This window comes from Oryza sativa, chromosome 8 (genome assembly GCF_034140825.1).
Source record: "Oryza sativa Japonica Group chromosome 8, ASM3414082v1".
In the NCBI taxonomy this organism is placed as follows: Eukaryota; Viridiplantae; Streptophyta; class Magnoliopsida; order Poales; family Poaceae; genus Oryza; species Oryza sativa.
The window spans coordinates 12,695,307-12,715,162 of NC_089042.1; the positions used below are offsets into that span (position 1 = coordinate 12,695,307).

At 46.4% G+C, this 19,856-nt stretch overlaps 1 pseudogene; it reads right to left on the reverse strand.

The window, feature by feature from the left end:
* Nucleotides 1-1,690: 1,690 nt before the first annotated feature.
* LOC136351545 (uncharacterized) lies at nucleotides 1,691-18,688 on the reverse strand (annotated as a pseudogene).
* Nucleotides 18,689-19,856: the final 1,168 nt, after the last annotated feature.

Genomic DNA, 19,856 nt, shown 5'->3' on the forward strand with positions numbered 1-19,856 from the left:
AAAGCCTTGCGGCTTTTTACAACGATATCGTCGACATAACCCTCTACATTTCACCCCAACTGCTTGTAAAGGACCTTGTACACCTGCCTGGCGAAGGTTGCCCCGGCATTCCTCAGGCCGAAAGGCATCCTGAGGTGGCAAAAGGTGCCGAATGGTGTGATGAAGGATGTCTTGGGGATGTCGGCCGGGTTCATGTGGATCTGGTGGTAACCGGAGTACGCATCCAAGAAGCTCATGAGTTCGTAGCCAGCTGTCGAATCCACGAGTTGGTCGATCCGTGGCAAGGGGAAATCATCCTTCGGCCATGCCTTGTTTAGGTTTGTGAAATCGACGCACATGCGATATTTGTCGTTTGATTTCCGCACCAGCACCGGATTCGCCAGCCACTCGGGGTGGTCGATCTCTTGAATGACCCTAGCCTTGAGCAATTTTTGGACTTCGGCTTTTGCTGCTTCTTGGAGATCAACGGACATCTTGCGTAGCTTCTGTTTCCTTGGCTTGGCATCCGGCATGACTGCCAGGTGATGCATGATGAGATCTGTCGAAACACTTCCCACCTCATCAGGGCCCCAGGCGAAGTTATCAATGTTTTTCTTGAGCACCTCTAGGATGTTCTCAACCTCTTCTTCGCCCATGTCGCCCCCCAGCGATACAAGCTTTGTGGGATCGGTATCATCAATCTGTATCTTGATTACCTTGCCGTGAGGGGCGGGCTTTGGCGCGTGCTTCGCCGGATCATGTGGTTCGGCCTCAACATTATGCACAGCTCTGTTGATTATGGCCAAATCGCCCTTTGAAGCGGCCGAAGGCTGGAGCCCCTTGACCACGATCACTCCTACCGGGCCAGGCATCTTGAGCTTGAGATAATTGTGGTGGGAAATGGCTTCGAACTTATTGAAGGTCGCACAGCCGAAGATGGCATTGTAGTTGTACGGGATGTCGACAACGTCAAACATTATTTTCTCTTCGCGTCTGTTTTTGCCTGTGCCGAAAGCTACCAGCAATTGCGCTTGGCCTAGAACTTGGACTGACTCACCGCCGAAACCACGGAGCGATGCCGATGCTTGGGTAAGGGCTAGGGTCGGTAATCCCATCTTGGCATATGCTCCAGCGAAGATGACATCGGCCGAACTCCCTCCGTCGACTAAGATTCGTTGGACCTCGAAGCCAGCTATCTCGGCCGAGATCACCAGAGGGTCTTGATGCGGGAACATTACTCCTTCGGCATCTTCCGGCCCGAAAGAGATTTGCTGGTTCAGATATTGTGGGGCCCCTTCGCCCGCCGAAGTGATGTTGTGGACCATTTGATGCTGCATCTTCTTTTGTCATTTCGACAGCTGATTCGGCGGGTCGGCCCTTGTAATCACTTGGATTACTCGACGCTGCACATCTTGGCGCTGTTCGGCCGGGGGTGCTTGTTCTTGAACGTCTTCGCGAGGTGCTTCGACAGCTGCTCCCTGCTGCGGCCTTGGATCTTGCACGTTGCCACGCTGCCGAATGTTTCAGCATTGCTCCGTGGTGTGCAAAGAGCGTCCGTGGAAGGCGTAGTAAAGGTCTTTTTGGACCTTCTTGCGAACGGGCTGCTGATGGTTGCTTGCTTGCTGGGAATCGAACTCCTTGCGGAGGGCTTGAACTTCTTCGACAGCCATCACAGCCTTGCCCGCACGGTCGGTTCTGAACTTCCTCCAAGTTATGGGAGCTTGGCCTTGCCTTGGCGGTTATCCTTGGTTCGCCGGCTGAGGCTGGCGAACAGCGAGAGGAGGTGGTTCGGCGACCTGAGCTTGTACTTGGGCTTTGGCAGCGGCGATGGAGGCTTTATCATACTCAGCTTGAATTGCTTGCCATCGCTTGGAATCCTCTTCGCCCCATGCGTACACGTCAATGATGCGAAGCAGGTGTTCAAGCGTCTGCGGCTCTTTGTTGGCGATTTTTTTTGTGAGTTCGCCCTCGAGTATCCCGGCCGAAGCGGCATTGATGACAGACGCCTCGGTTATGTCTTGTACTTGACACCGGGCTTGCAAGAAGCGACGCATGTACTCCCTTATCGATTCTCCCGACCTCTGGCGAATGCCGAGTAGATGTTGCTGCGTCTTCGGCTCCTCGTAGGTGACTCGAAAGTTAAGGACAAAGACATCGCGCAATTGCTCCCATGAGTAGATGCTATTAGCTGCTAAATTGAGGTACCAAGAACGGGCGATGCTGTTTAGAGCAAGATGTATTACCTTTGCCTTGGTATTTTCGTCGCCATGAGCCGCTTCGATCGCAGACTCATAGATAGAGAGGAATTCCTTTGGGTCAATTTCGCCTGAATAGCGTGGGACGGGTGGGAACTTGAACTGGGGTGGGATTGGACGGGTCTTGATTCCCCCACTCAGCAGTAGCCCCTTTTCGCCCCCTGCCCTGTTCACGGCACCTTGCTACGGATACGGTGTGGCGAAAGGCGAAGTCACGGCCTGCGCGTGAGGTTGGGCCACGGTGTTCGGCTGCCCAGCTCCGATTGGTGATGCTTGGTGAGCTGCCATGGATGGGTCGAATGTTGGCTGGGGCCATGCCATGGCGGACTGGTTTGGTGCTTGGTTTGCCACGAAGCCTAGTGTTGGTGCTTGCGGCGGAACGGTTGGTGCCTGAGCAATATTGTTGAAGTCGAACTACGGTCCTTGACTCCAAGGCAAAGCCCCCAGACCCGGCTGATTCGACGACAACCAACTAGGCGCACCATGACCTGTACTCCCCTCCGGCTGGGCCGAAGGGGCTATACCTGAAATGCTGTGGGGTTGGCTAAATTGTTGAATGAAAGCTTGAAGCTGCGCTTGCAGAGCCGAAGCCCCTTCTGCCATCGCTTGTGACACTTGGCCAGGCGGTTGAGAGTGTGCTTGGGTAGTGACCGGCTGAGCTTGCAGTTGCACGTGAGGGCCCGGATGTACTGCTGCGGTCGAAGGCTGCCCAGCGAAGTATACTAGCGCTTGCGTGGCTTGTGGTGGAAGGGGTTGGATCGGTGCTTGTGGATAGACTTGGGGTGGGATGTAGCCTGCCGAATACTGGAGGATTGGGGCCGAAGCGGCCTTGGCCCGCCTCGCTGCCTCGTACGCCTGCTGCTGTTCTTGCATCTGCCGAAGCATGTCTTGGAGTCATGTCATGTTCTGTCGCATGGCTTCCATGTCGGCTTCGGCTTGTGTTTCGGGATCAGGGTTGACTTGTACAGCGGTGAGCGCAGTCGAGGCCGCTGCCAGCTGCGACGGAGCGGCTTGGGGCACCAGCAGTTTGCTTGTCGAAAGGATCTCCGCCCTGGTTTGGAGTGCCCTTGCCGCCGCTGCCGCCTTCGCTGCTTCAGCCGTGTTCGGCACCTGCCCCAACGAGGCGGCAGGAGCCGAAGACGGTAGTAGCGGCGCTGGTGCCGAAGCCGGTGGCGCTCCGCCATCTTCGGCGATGGGCGCCGAAGGCTCTGCTCCCTTTTCGGCGGCCATCCCCCCTCCGGCTTCGCTTTCCTTTCGCCTTGTAACCTTCTCCTTCACGACTCTCTTCGGTGGCATTCGCTCTCAGTGGTTTCGCTTGGAGGTCTCCACGGTCGGCGCCAGCTGTTTTCGAAACGACAACTGCATACGTCGAAAGACGTGGTTACTCAACAGTGGTTGGAAAGAAAGTAAAGTGTATTGAATGGAGAATTTTTCTTGGGATCCCCCTATTACATGACCCTAGGAGAATATTTATAGCCTCATTACAAGTTCTTGCTACTGGGGTTTAGGTTATACAGGGGAATTTACATGGCTGCCCTTATGAAAGGGACATTTATGTGGGTATACAGTGTAATTGAGGTACATGGGCTCCTAATGGTCCGTCAGGCGATCGTTGGCCCAAAGGCCACTGGGCCTTCGTGAGGCCGAACTTGCTATGGCGAAGTCGTCTCCCTTCGACATACACTCTTCGCCTTACATCCTTCGCCTAAGAGGTCTTTGGCTCTACGAGGCACCCGCACGATTCTCCGCCCTTCGCCGTCTTTGCTCCATAGTCTTCGCCATGGGGGCTTCGCCCCAACCGATCTTGACGTCTTAGGCTTGAATCCTTACTGGTCGCATGGTTTCGGCAGGTTTGGTCGAAGGGCCTCATGCCATACTGCCAACAAGTACCATGTTTGTCTTGATGAAATCCTCAGCATTTCTACCTAGCTTCCTAAATGTAGCATAAGGCATCAAATTTAACGCAGCCCCACCATCGACCATCATCTTAGAAATCGGCTTCCCATTGACATAGCCGTTCACATATAATCCCTTAAGATGCCGATTCTCTATCCCTTCTGGCTTCTCAAAGACTGCTTGTTCTGGTAATAAAATCAATTTAGCCGATTTTTCTTCAACTTTATCAACATCGGCTTGTTTGACTCCAAATTCAGCGGGCAACGTGAAAACCATGTTAACCGATGCAGTCACCACACTTTTTCCTTTAGCCAATCTTTTTGCTTCATCGGCTGTGGCTTCATCGGCTGCAGGAACTTGAATCTTAACACGCCACTCCTGCTTTGGCTTCGTCTTCTTTAGCTGATGATTGATTTCTTGCTCAACTTCCTGAATGTCACGCCCATAAATTCACTAGTAATTTCCGAACTAATTTGTGCATAAAACCCTCGTCCAGGAATCAGCCGAGGTACACAAACTGACAATTTAATATACAGATTCATCAATAATACAATGTTACATACTTAAAAAAGAAAAGAAAACTGCAGCGGAATTACGGTCTAGCGAAGCTCCGGCTCCACTCCCTCAGGCAGCTCAACTGGGGTATAAGCCAAATGTCTTCTCTATCTGGATTCTTTTTCTTCCACTGAGGTTTGATTGATTATTACAATGTGAGCATATGACATACTCAACAAGTCACACAGCAAATATGCAAGTGCACAAGGATACCAAAGAATGGCATAATATAGGGCTCATTTGCAAAAGCAGCATTTAGCAAACATTTTAGAATTATAAAACAGTAGAGTAATTAATCATCAATTTTAATCAACACTGAACAGCACACCCATGCTGCTCAGGCCCAACCATCCTGAACAACCATACCCGGCTGTACAGATCTATCTCAATCCAGGAATGTACCATTCTAAACCAGGAGCTAATCAAATTATTACCAGTTATAGCATCATTTATTATGGTGAGAAGTGTGAGACTAATCACAAAAGACATTGTTAGACCCGCCCATAACCTCGGGCACGGCTATTCGACTAGTTTTACTCTGGCCAGAGGTGTACCACTGTACCCACAAGACACAGCCCCACAACATGTCACCATGCGCCTCAATACCACCACGATACCTCGGAAAGGAGCTGTGACAGTACCCCTCGCATAACACAATCCACCACAGCGCACCGTTCCTGGATCATAATCACCCCCTTATAAACAAGGCATGGACTCCCCAGCGACCCCCGTGGGCTTATCTCCGCCACTTCTCAGTCTGGTCCCCGCAATGAACCATGCTATACAAAAGGTAAAGCCGTTGCCACGCTGGCTTGTGGTTGGCACGGTTAATGTTTCACAACCAAAACTCGTGAACCGATCCTTAATTGTCATGAGCACGACCATCAAAACCATGTGCTCACAACCCACCATTATCAAGTTTTAGTCGGCAAATTAATTAACTAACCAATCACGATTGACCATCGTGAGCTACCATTAAATATCCATCATTAAGTAATAGTGAACATTAGTTATCCCAATCGTGTGCTAATGTTTCTAAGCATGGCTAAGCAATTATGTCTAACATCTAGCTGAAACAATATATAGAGCTCAACTAGTCAAATTGTAACCCGAGGTAATCAAGAAATAGGGTAATCAATGCAAATTGGCCATAACAAAGGAATAGGTTCACACCACCCGGTGACATTCGAATTTAAATATAGGACCAACATGCTCAAAGGAATTGTGTTTGGGATCTGTGTGACTTACCTTGCAATAATCGGTCTTCAATTAATCTTCTTGAACACTTCCGGCGCACTCGCGAACCTTCGAAACGACAGAAACTACATGCTAACACGCAAAACGAGGAAAAAGACTAAGAAACTCCAAATAAACAGTACATATAAAGTAAACAAACATGTAGATCATGATTTTAGATTTATTATGAGACTTGAACGGCCTCATTCCGATTTCATATGAATTAGTTACGAATTTTACAAGATTTAATTCCAATTAAACCTATTAAAGAAAAAGACTATTCCACATTAATTAAACAATTTACAAATGATTTATAACTAAGATAAAAGATTGGAAACAACCTCCGAAAAAGATTAGATTATATTTGGTAGATGATATATATTAAAAAGAAATAATATGCCACTAAAAAGAGGGAACGGATATATATTGGTTTTGGACGGCTGAGATTAATCTTGCAAGCGAAGCTCAAGAGATACTGACTCAACGAGTCAATTCTACGTGACATGGGATCACTCAAATGATCAACCGAAACCGGCGAACGGAACCGGCGGCTCTGAACGGCTCTAAACTAAAGGACGACTTAACATGGACGAACGAACGAAGCACGGGGAACACCTCATTAAAACGAACGAGCGAACGACTCAACAACGGCTGTGACTAAACCGGTGAGCTATACACGATTCACAGTAAAGCCCCGGTACAGCAAACAATAGGCCGGTAGGAATTAAGGGATGCATCTACGGCTAGACAACTTGGCTACCGAGCAACGGCTAAAGCGGCGGCTAGGTTAAAGCGGCACACAGCTGCGACATGGCGGCACTAGGGCGACTTGGTTCGGCTAGGCGGCGGTGACTCGGCGGAGTCACGCAGTTAGGGTTAGGGCGATGGCACAGCGACGACGACGCACAGCTACGGCAGAGCACGACAGCAAGGCGCAGCAGCGGCAGCGACTCAACGACGACTTAGCGAGACGGCTACCGAGCGGTAGCAATGGCTCTACTAAGCCAGGAACGCGGCAGCGGTGGCAACGCAACACCAGCAGCGGTGGCAATGTGGCTTGGCTGGCAACAGCAAAGCGGCACGGCGCAGCAGCATGACTGAGGCAGGGAGCGACACTAAGGCTTTGATAGTGTGGCACGGCAGTGTGGCAGCGACAATGTGGCAATGGGAACACGAAACGACGAATAGAAGTCTCACCGAACCAAAAAGTGATCGGAGAGAGAGATGACGACGGTGACCCGGCGGCAACACATGGAGACGACGACGACACAAGGGCCAAATTAGATTTTGGATTAAGACCCTATGGATAAACTACACCGATGAACGACATCGGAGAGAGGAAAGCTCACCGAGGGGCGGCGCGACGATGGATGATGACGGCAGACGTCCGGCAACGAGGTAGAGGCGGCGATGGGGTCGGGTCAGCAATGGCGGCGACGTTTCAGTGATCTTCGGCGAAGAAAACCCGGTGGCCGGGCTTCACCTTGCTCCTGCGAACCCAATGGAGACGACGGCGACCGAAGGCGACGACGGGATGAGCAGTAGGGCCTCGCCGGAGATCAAAACTCGACGGCGAACTTCGGGTTGACGGCGACGATGGAGCTCCGGTGGATTTCAGCTTCGGGGAAGTGGAGGACGATCTTCTTCTCCTCCTCGCGAACCCAACGGCGGCAGCGGCGGCGCTCCGGTTCACGACGACGGGCAACCTCCGGTGGGATTTGGCGCAAAATAACCAGCGATCGGGATAGAGCTCGACTTTGCGGTGCCGAGGGAGGTGGCGGCGCTGACCGGCGACGGCGGAAGACGGGACTTGAGGGGATAGGTAGAGGACGACTAGGGGGTCCTTTATATAGGCACGGGAGCTCGGGTCCGGGCCCAAATCAACGAGAAACTTTGGGAAAGACTAGGGTTTACGCTGGAAAAAGGAAAGATTGAACCACGAAATAGGAAAGGATTTCCATAGAAACTTTTGGGGATTTCTTGGGGAAAAGGAAGAGGAGATTGAGAGGATTCCATTGCCGCAACTAATTTGGAAAAAGGAGCAACGAGGTGGCCGGACTTTGGAAGGGGATCGGCGGCAATAGGACACGGGCACGGCTGGCTCGGCTCTGCCTGAGCTGGAAGATGAACAGTGGCGCAGGGATTGGGCTTCTATTGCACAGCCTGATTAAAGGAGAACTCAAACTAGACTTTGGGGAGAAAAGGCCGACCAGAGAGAGGAAGGAAGGATGGGCCGAGGACTACAAGTAAACTTTTCCTGTTTCGGCCCGAAAAGGAAAAGGGGATTTTAATTACTTTTCCCAATTAAATTAATCACTGAAATGATCTTTCAATTGTTAAAAATACTTCCAATGCTCAAATAATTCCACGAGAATTCTTGAACATACTTGGACACTCAAAGTATTTAACAATATTGAAACCAAACCATTTAATGATTAATTTATTAATTAAATAATTACTGAAATATTCATTGCATTATTAAAATTAGGAATTGAGCTCCGAAAAAAATCCGAGAAAATTTCAGAGAGTATAATTAATCATGGAGAATTTAATAAAAATTAAATCCAGCCATGCTTTATATTTAGGAAATTTTATTTCCCACATTTAACTTCACTTGTAAATTAATGAACATTTAATATAAATTCTATTAATAATTTATTAAATAATTTATAAATCCTGAAACGAAAATTCAGGCTGTGACACTGAAAACGCTCTCTGTTCCTCAACCTTTGAACCCTTCTCTTCTGATTCTTTGTAAAAATACCAGAAGGACACCATTGAGTCTTCCTGTCTTCATCGTCCTCTTGGTTACAATCTCGGTTCACCGGGCCCAACCTTTGATGAACAGGAACTCTTGCTTGCCTTAGCCGATTGCTTCCATTATACGATCGGCTTGAACTTTCTGCAACATTGCCGCACCCGGGACAGTCTTCAATAGATGGCAGCCTCATACCTTTATTCCAGCAAAATCTAAAGAACTCGCAACCCCAATGAGAATCAAAACCGCCATCATCTTCTTCATAATGCCTCTCCTGCTGTCTGTCATACTTCTTCTGATACTTATTGATAATTTTAGCCGAATTCACCTGAAAACCTCTTGCTCTTCCTCCATCGGCTGTTCGGCCAGCTGTGTGTACCATATTTACAGGAAAAGGATTGCCATCGACCTTCATCGGCCTCTTAGAATCATCAAATTCTATTTTGCCTCCTTCAATAGCCGCTTGGATCTGCTGTCTAAAGATTTTACAATCATTGGTAGAATAAGACCCAGAATTATGCCACTTGCAATACCTCTTCTTGCCTAATTCCTCAGCCGATGGGATTGTATTACCAGTAGGAAGTTGAATCTGTTTCTCCCGAAGTAACAAATCAAAAATCTTATCAGCCTTGATGATATCAAAGTCATACCTCTCTTCTTTTCCAGAACTCTTCACCCATTGGCATGGTATAACCTTCTTGTTTCTAACCCATTCGGCTGCTGCTATTTCGGAGTCGTCATCATCATCATCATCATCTGATCCATATATGTAAGGACAGACATGATTAACCCTTTTAAAGTTCTTCCTGGCTTCTGCAAACCTCTGTTCATGCAAGGTTACCTTCTGTGCAAGGTGAGACAAACTATCAAAGTCTTGAGACGAGAACTTCTCCCTGATCGGAGTTATCATACCCTAAAAAGCCAGATCGGCTAACTGGGCATCAGTTAAACTCAAGCTGTAGTATTTATTCCTCATCTCTCTGAACCTCTGAATGTAGTCCTGCACATGCTCATCATGCCTTTGCTTAATCGCTGTTAAATCTGATAGTTTCATCTCATGAATCCTACTATAGAAATAGCTATGAAAATGCTTCTCCAAATCGGCCCAACTATTGATTGATCCACATGGCAAAGAAGAAAACCAAGTGAAAGCCGATCCAGACAAGGACAATGGAAACAACCTAACCCTCAAGGCATTCACAGCCGATGCTTCACCACACTGAGCTAAAAATCGGCTAACGTGTTCATAGGTTGAAACACTATCCTGCCCTAAGAATTTTGAAAAATCTGGAACTTTGAATTGGTTAGGCAGAGGAACTCTCTCAAACCACTCGGGGTAAGGATGCCGATACAAATTTTCAGCATCTTTCGGCTTAAGCCTAAACTGTTCTCTCATCACATCTGCAATCATACAGCCCATGGTCGTTGCTGAGGCACTCCTTGTGCTTGTTGTGGCACGGTCTCGAATTGATTGTATTGAGGAACAAACTGGGGCTGAGCCGGTCCTCCCTGCTGATATTGAACTTACGGCGATGGAGGCTAATACTGATAATTCAAATTGCCCCAATGGTAATTCTGAAAGTTCGGCTGTATATTGCGCACCAAATGTTCGGGAATAACCTGAGGTACCACAGTTTGATCTGGTTGCACGTTATGGACCAAATGCTCTAGGACAACTTGATTCGCAGCGTGCTACCTTAGCTGATCGTCAGGTGTTCCAAACACAGCCGATGCATTCATCAAACCTTGCTACTGAATCGGCTGAACAACCTGTTGCCTCAGTGGCGTTTGTTGAATCGGCTGCACAACCTGCTGTCTTGGTGGTGTCTGTTGAATCGGCTGCACAACCTGCTGCCTTGGTGGTGTTTGTTGAATCGGCTGTTGCTGGATTGTGTCAACAGTAGGTTGAGGTGGTAGGAACATAGTTGTAACTTGATCTTGAGTTAGCCGATTCACATTTTGTCCACTATACTGTGGCTGCTCTCTCACCAACAACCGAGGATTAATTAATTGACCCAGTGCCGATGATGGTGCAACAGGTGCAGGAGCCGATACTGGTGCTGTCGGTTGAGCCGATGGTGCATTGGGAGGAATTGGCTAGACAACTGGTTGATTATTAGTGATTAAGGGCCGATAGTTTGGGAAAACACCTCCTGGCAAATAAACCGGTCCTGTAGCCTGATATTCAGCTATCAAGCCATCAACCATCGACTTCACCATGTTTGATAATGTGTTGACTAATACTCCAGATTGATTAATCAAAGCATGTTGCACGGCATAGTCAATCCGATCTTGGAAGTTGTTAAACTGTAGCGATGCAGTGTCGCCATCTTGGTTAAGATTTTCACCTTGAAATCCCTGAGAACCATCACCTTGAACCCCTTGAGAGCCATCACCTTGAATCCCTTGAAAACCATCTGCAACACCTTTATCACTTGATTGAGTTGTACCATCTGGAACCTGTTGTACTTCTGCATCCTTGGAAGAACCTGTTCCGGGAACATCAGCAATTACTTTTACTTTATACTTCTGAACAACTGTTCCCTTGCGGGTCTCCATGAATGAGTTCAAGAATTGGTTCCGTGCTTACTGCATCATAGCCTCAAGATCCTTCTGCTGCTCGGGTGTCAACCAGTCCGGAGTGATGGGCACGATGTTACTCTCATTAACTTCAGATGTACCAGGTTTCGGGATTTTAGATTTAGGAGTCCCCTCTTTGCCAGCTGAGGACAGTGATGCTGGTGGTTTCTCAGCCATTAGAGACCGCTGTTGTGACTCTGACTTCTAATGGGTCCCACTGGGCGTGCCAAAAGCGTGTTGATGTGAAAACACGAGGCCTGAGAGATCTGCTTAACTCCAATGCAGGTCCAAAACTTGCCTTTGGGTATGCGAGCGTGCCAGTTGATTTGATCCTGCAATCAACAAGAAACAAAGACAAAGAAACCACGGTTAAATCTATAAATGATAGCTGATCGGCTAGATGCCGATGACATATCATTTATCTTTGAGCCGATGTCATATATGCATCGATCGGCAATCATTAATAAGTAAGAAAGAACTAAATATACTCGATCGGCTGTAGATATTAACGGTATATAGTCCTTATATCGATATATACTTAAATCAAGTGATTGCGATAGATCGGTCGCCATGCCGAGACAGTATAAATCACTTAGATCGAAATATATATTAATAACAAGACTATATGTGTTTATACCATAGCTGATAAGATAGATCTAGCGTGTATCGGCTAATACTTCGATACCACTCTATATTAAGATATCACAGCAAGTAAAATATACCAAACGAAAGCCTAATATACTTAAATGCATCAAGATATTAACATAAAGGGCGAATTTAACATGTCAATAAGGCATATAAGATAAATGTAGTTAAATCAGGTAAGATCGGCTGAAACCCTGATACTACCCTAATCGGCAATCAAAGGCAGGCTAGAGATTGAGATTCTAATCACGACTCATAAGATCAAACTCAACTAATGCAGCTATAAGTATGAAAAGAAGAATAATATCTAGACAATCAAGCCGTTGGATGTGTCATAGAGTGGTGGATATCTTATATAATCTAAGCCAGCATCGATGTTTAACCTAATCGGCTGCCTTCTACTGACAGATGTTAGCCGATTGTAGGTTATATAGCGATATTGCCAGAGATTATGTGAGATATATGATAACTCGACGAATTACATAAAAAAGATTAGAGTGTCATAAATATGGAAGCACTAATCCCGAGAACGCAAGCCACCATAACAAGTTTTACCCCTTGTTGAAGATCGAAACCGATGCAGCTCAACCCGAAAGTAAGAACTCGTCGAAACAAAACGAAAGTAAAAAGGGTGGCAATGCACCGAGATTGTATTGAACGTGTGTTAGTTTGATTACATGGGGCTCGGGTCTATTTATACCCGAGAATTACAAAATATGTCCATATCGGACACGACTCTTATCTCTAACAAACTCTAAGATACCATAAGTCTTTGCGGCAGACTTTTGCCCAAACATATCTCTAAGAAAATTACATAAAATATCCTAATTAATTGATACAGTTGCCTTCTCAGGACTCTATACATGCGTAGCAATTATCATGAAGCACATCAACCTAAACCGACAACATATGTTGTGTCATATTGTCGGATTCGGCTCAATCGGCTAACCTCGTCCGACTTGAACTCTGCCGATCTTAGTCGTAGCCGATTCGAACTTCAGCCGATCCTCACTCTGTTTCCGGGACGATTTCCATCTCGAATTCCATCTCGGTTTCTTCTTCATCTCCGATCCTTGGATTACCAAATTTGGTCGTTAACAGCTGTGTTGCTGTGTTTACTTCCGTTTAAACTTCTAAAAATTTCGTCACATCAAATGTTTGGATACATGTATGGAGTATTAAATGTGGACGAAAAAAAACCAGTTGCACATTTTGCATATAAATTGCGAGACTAATCTTTTGAGCCTAATTACGCCATGATTTGATAATGTGGTGCTATAGTAAACATTTGCTAATAACAGATTAATTAGGCTAAATAGATTCGTCTCACAGTTTACAGGCAGAATCTGTAATTTGTTTTGTTCTTTGTCTACATTTAATACTTCAAATGTGTGTTCGTATACTTAAATTTTTTTAAAAGGAACTAAACATGGCCGCAGTCGTCAGGAACAGTTGCAGTTACAGCTGCACCCAATCTGAATCCTCGCTTGAGCTGCATATTGCAGCTGTTAAGCGGTCACAGTGCACTGATGTCGCGTTCTGTCCCGAGCAGCCACATTGAAGATTCATCGCCACGCACACGCCTGTTGTTCCCGACTGAAAACCGCGGAGCCAAATGAAGCTACACGTTTTTCGTCGGAATTTGGCAGGCGTGGGGCGAAGCACAGGGCAAGTGACGCATTGGGTGGGGGCATGGCCCCACGCGACGCCCCTCACCCGTGTGACGGCGGAAGCGGCAGCATAGGGAGAAGAAGAGAAGATGGTATGGCGGTGGCCTAGGGCAGAGATGTTGGCGGCGGAGGAAGAGGCGGCGACAGATCTGGCACCTAACCTCATTGTCATCGTCGTTCCGTGCTGCCTCGGAGCGTAGCAGCGACAAATCAGCTGTGTCGCCAGAACACCCGTCACGCCGTCTGTCGTGGACGCACCACCGTGCCCCTGCTGCCCCCGTTCACGCACCGTCCACCGGTCGGAGGAGGAGGAGAGGTGGACTCCCACCCACCGCTTGGGCCACAATACCGCCGCTCCACTCCACTCGCCGTTGATCAAAGGAAGAGAGGTGGACTCCCAGGCACCGCTTGGGCCACGCCACCAGAGCTCCGCTCCGCTCGCTGCCGGTTGGAGGAGGAGAGGTGGATTCCTGTTGCCGTTTAGGCCGCTCTGTGCTGCTCACCATCTGTCGTAGGAGGAAGAGGAGAGATGGAGCCCCACCCACCGCCGATGCCGCTTAGGCCGCGTCGCCGCCGCTTCGCTCCGCTTGGCGCTGAATGGACATCTCCCTTCCACTCGCCTTGCTTCCTCCATGTGAGTCGACATATGATTTTGGAAACCAGATCGCACGCTTGCAACACGAGAGTTGACAGCTTAAGAAAGCATGCATCACCACTATGAGACTGAGTAAATATGCAAAAGTAATCTTATCTGTCGTGATTGTCATTAGTTTTATGATAAACTTACCTATTTTAAATATAGAATTTTTTGTTAATCATACAAATTTTCGTCCATCTATTCTTGCATGAAAGTAACCTAATGCATTCACCATTTGTTCCTCCCATGGTACAATCATTACGCTAACGTGTTAGGAACATCGTTCATATCATACACGTATATGTGGAATAATTGTCCAAACAAAAAGAAATCTGTTGTGATTATTATTGTCATATTAGACCGTTTTCAAAATCATTCAGTTAAACATTATCCAACGCGGCATTACCCGGTGCAATGCACGGGCATTTTGCTAGTATATATATATATATATATGACATGGATAATATAGACCACAGTTCATATGCACCCCAATCACCTGATTGACGCGTGTATGCATAGACATGTTCCATCATGTGACTAATGAGCATCAAGATGTACCAACCTCATTGAGCTGCTATATAGGGCTGTGCGTTGGTAGGTTGAATGGTACAGGTTGCATTCTCGATTATGCCCTCCCTGCAGCCCACATGACACCACAGAGTGATCAGCAGAAACTGCACGTATATACTAACATCACACATACATATATATAGTATATGTACCATATACGTATGGCACACATAATGATTTTCTCATTTATAGCTCTGACGTAAAAGGCTAATTAGATTACTCGATTCATCATTAATTTGTATATATCGTTTTAACGTGCCGATTGGAAAAAAAAAAAGACACCCTGTGAACATAATGAATTTCTGGCACGGAGAAAATACAGCACATGCATGTCTGTCCTCTCCATCTGACCATACCACCTTTTGACCATGATTAAATGGTTTGAAGAGACACTTCCTGCAGTAACCAACTGATACATATGTGTGAATCCTGAAACACATCTACGGTGGAGATTCCTGGTGCAAATGAACCTCGGTTCAAATCTGATTAATATATATATATATATATATATATACACAACAAATCGATACGCAATGAAATTTTGAATGGTTTATATATACGTACATCAAGCTCTCGTGTGGTGTAGATTTGGGTTGATAGGCAGTGGGCATACTCGCATACGTAGTAGCGGCACAAGTTAGTTCCCTAGTCCTGCTTTACACAGTACATGAGAAAGGACGAGAGATTTAATATACACTTATATTAACTGTAATTAGAGATTCAATTCAATATAATTTTGGATCATGCATGTACTCACTAGAAAATTAAACCTCCATCCAAGTTTTTCTTTCCAAGTCCCGGGGACCAATTGACGGAACCAATCCCAAACCCTACATGCAGTTGCAAGCTATGATTAATTATTATCCGAGATACGCATAATAGCAATAGGAAAAATCCCCGTGACTTTTGAATAGATGCAATTATATTACATGTCTATCCGTTGGAAAACCTTGTCGAAAGTCTTCTCCTCTTTATTCATTGAGTTATAGACATTGACTCTGCATGCGTCCAAGTCGAAAAGTAACAGGACCCAGTGGAATCTGCAATATGCGTGTGATGATATATATATGAAAATGTACATGTTATATGTATGGGAATGAAATTTGTTCGAACGATAGTAAAAACTCACTCTGTGTTGTACGGCAGTAGTATGAACGTCTTGAAATGCTGCTGCGTCAGGAGATGGACGAGATTGTCCTCTATGTCTTTCTCGTACTTGTCGATCATTTCGGCGTTGATTTTCCGAGGGTCGATGAACCCAGTATCGTAAACCCCCCACCGTCGAGCCCTTTTAATCTCCATTCTACAACGATAAAAAGGAAGTTATTATTGTTTACATATATGCAAGGAGTTAATTATTGAACGAAACAAATCGAACTCAACGATACTTACAAAATCAATGCGCTTAGAAGAGAGACGTCGAGGGTGTCCAGAGGGTATAGTTCGAAGACATCCTTGAAATGGATCCATAGAACATCTTCTCCTTGCAAGAAGTCGGAGTTTCTGATCCTCGCTCCGAACATCTCTCTACCCTTGGCACTCATTTCCATGTACCGTTCATGGAATTTGTACATCTGTGTCGGTAGGGACTACAGCTGCTCAGGCGTGACAAGCGGTTTACCGAGTTCAAACTTGTATGCCACTTCCGCCTTCAGGATTGGTGCGCCTCTAATCAACTGATCCACAGTTAGACTGGTGTCAGAAATGAATTCTGCTATGCCAATTTCTTCGCCAGTCACCAACGGCTCGACCTGTTGGTATGGTTGTTCTCCAAGCTAAGGGACTAGTTTGGACTTCTTGTAATAGGCTTTCTTAAGTGTTCGGTCATAGTCCGATAGCTTTAAGACCTCCTTGTTTGTTGTGGACATTTTCTTGAATAAGTTCTTCACGCTCGGGTCAACAGGTATCTTCTTTTCAGGACTCCGAGGCTTGAGTTGCCTCTTCACTTCTCCTGCCACATAAGCATTAAGCTCCTCTTGACTGCAATCGTACGGCGACTCCTTGTTTTTGGTGGCGTCAACTTTCGCCTTCTTCGTTGCCCTTGTGCGGGCAGGCGGTGGAGCTTGGCGAGACCTTGTCTTGAGAGGTGCAGGTGGACACAGTGGAGGTGGAGGAGCCGGAGGAGCCGAAGGAGATGGTGCAGGAGGAGGTGGCGGAGGAGATGGCGGAGCCGGAGGAGATGGTGCACGAGACGCCGCTTGTCGCCTAGGGAGGATGATGTACCGCTTGCGCCATAGTATAATGGCGTGGCTTGTGTCTCGTAGATGCGTCTCACCGTCTCCTCCAGGGTAGTCCAACTCGAGGTCCTCGTACGCGGCTTCCACCAGCTCAACTTCGACCCTTGAGTATCCTGCTGGAACCGGCCTACAGTGGTAAGTCCCTGAAGGGTCCGTTGGGATGGCCATTTCCAACGCCACCTTCACGTGATGAGAGGTTATCTATTAGTAATCAACCTAAGTAGCAACTTGCGGAATGTACAAGTCAAAAATCATAAAACTACGAGCATAAATCATAAAACTACGAACATACCTTGATTGATAAGTTCTTGAAGGGAATATGCAGCTCACATGGTGTCCGCTGCGTGATCTCATCAACGGGGCAGGTGGTTTCATCCTGAGTTTGCATGGCGTCCATGCTCTGTGATCCTACCTGCCCCGTTGAGGCGCAGCTGCTACGATTGCCTGAGGGGCTAACCATTACAGGAGGAATGTACAGCTGGGGATCCTGGGACCGATGTGCGGCCATGCGTTCATCCACCTTCCTTGCCACCTCCTCTTGCCTCGTAGCTCGATACCCTGTACTCAAGATCTGCAATCTTCGCCTCGGTATCTCTCTTGCTCCTCATCCGACTCCTGTATGTGTGGATGTCCTCCTTGAATCCAATCTTCCAAGGAACCACGCCTTTCCCTCGTGTTTGTCCTGGATGCTCGGGAGTCTGCAGGGCGAGTGACAGCTCGTCCTTCTCTCTGTCGGGTCAGAACATGCCCTGAGAAGAGGCTTCCACTGCATCCGTTAGTCGACTGGCAGCCTCGCGTATCTGATCGCTGAACATCAGGGAGCCATCAACGGGGTTAAGCGTTCCACCGTGAGCATAGTACCAGAACTTCGATCGATACGGCCATTTAGCGGTGGCCTGTTCGATACCCCTCTCAATAATGCTTGCTTCCATCTCCTCCCACTTCGGCATTGCGACGCTATAGCCGCCTGACCCCAGGTGGTGATGGTACTTCTTCTTGGCGGTATTTTCTTTGTTTCTGTCCATCATCGCTTGCCCTTGTTGCCCTGTCTTGTAAGCAATGAACTCGTCCCAATGATCCCTTAGCTTTGGGAATACGTCGAAGTTCAGTGTCAGCCCCTTCAGGATGTATTTCTTGTAGAGATCTCCCTTGAAGCTCTGGAACTGTTCTGCCATTTTCTTAAGAGTCCACTGTTTCACTATGTTCTCCGTACCCGCAGGGAGCGTGAACATCTCGAGCATTGTGGTCCACAACATCTCTTTCTCTGATTCTGGGACAAAGCTGTCATAATCCCCGCGTGCCCTTGTTCTGCGCCAGTACACCTTGCTGACAGGCACGTTATCCCTTACAACCCAACCGCTATGTCGTACAAAATTCTTGGCTGCTTCTGCCGGGGCACTAGGTCAGCCGTCTTCGTCCACCTCAGTTATGATGTGCCAACCCTCTATCTTCTTCGCGGCACCTCGTTGTCCGTGTGCCCTCTTCTGTCTAGCGGAGGGTTGACTTCCACTAGCCTCCTCATCCTCGTTCCCCTCCGCATCCCTCTCCACGTTCCCTTCCTCGTTCAAGTACTGGTTTGGATCCTCGTTCCCCTCTTCTTCGTTCCAGTACTGGCTGCTTCCCTCTGCGATTGTATGGTATAGTATCTGTTCGTCATCGCGATCAACCATCTATTCATACAAGAAATATTTGCTAATTCTATAGGTCATATATGCTAATTCTAATAATTATATATGCTAAGTCTAAGTTTCGTATATAAAAACTCTAATAATCTTATATTAGAACTCAAATAATCATATATGCTAAGTCTAAGTTTCGTATATTAAAACTCTAATAATCATATATTAAAATTCTAATAATCTTATATTAAAACTGTAATAATCATAAATGCTAAGTCTAATAATTATATATTAATAATCTAATAATCATATAGTAGAACTCAAATAATCATATATGCTAAGTCTAAGTTTCGTATATTAAAACTCTAATAATCTTATATTAAAACTCTAATAATCAGAAATGCTAAGTCTAATAATCATATATGCTAAGTCTAATAATCTAATAATCTTATATTAAAACTCTAATAATCTTATATTAAAACTCTAACAATCATATATGCTAAGTCTAAGTGTCGTATATTAGAACTCAAATAATTATATATGCTAAGTCAAAGTTTCGTATAATAAAACTCTAATAATCTTATATGCTAAGTCTAAGTTTCGTATATTAAAACTCTAATAATCTTATATTAAAACTCTAACAATCATATATGCTAAGTCTAAGTTTCGTATATTAGAACTCTAGATAATCATATCTTTATATCACTTGCCTGCGCAAATTCCTCCGAGGGTTAGCTACCACTTCGGCTTGAGGGACGACGACGAAGTCTCTTATCTGCAACATGCAAAAAAATGTATTAGTCTAAACGCAAAGGAACATATATTTTCCGTTCACGTTTTCAAGTATATAATCATATATATATATATATATGCTAAGTTTAATAATCGTTTAATTATCTCGTTCGTGCACGTCTCGTTCGCGTTCGTTCACATGTTTCGTTCAAGTGCCTTCACGTTCGTTCACACGTTTCGTTCACGTGCCTTCACGTTCGTTCACGTTTCATTCACACGTTTCGTTCAAGTGAATTCACGTTCATTCGCGTTCGTTCACGTTTCCTCCACGTTCGTTCGTGTTTCGTTCACGTTCGTTCGTGTTCGTTCACGTTAAGTTCGAGTTCGTTCACGTTCGTTTGCGTTCGTTCGCGTTTTGTTCACGTTTCATTCGCGTCCGTTCGCGTTCGTTCATGTCCGTTCGCATTCGTTCACGTTCGGCATTGAT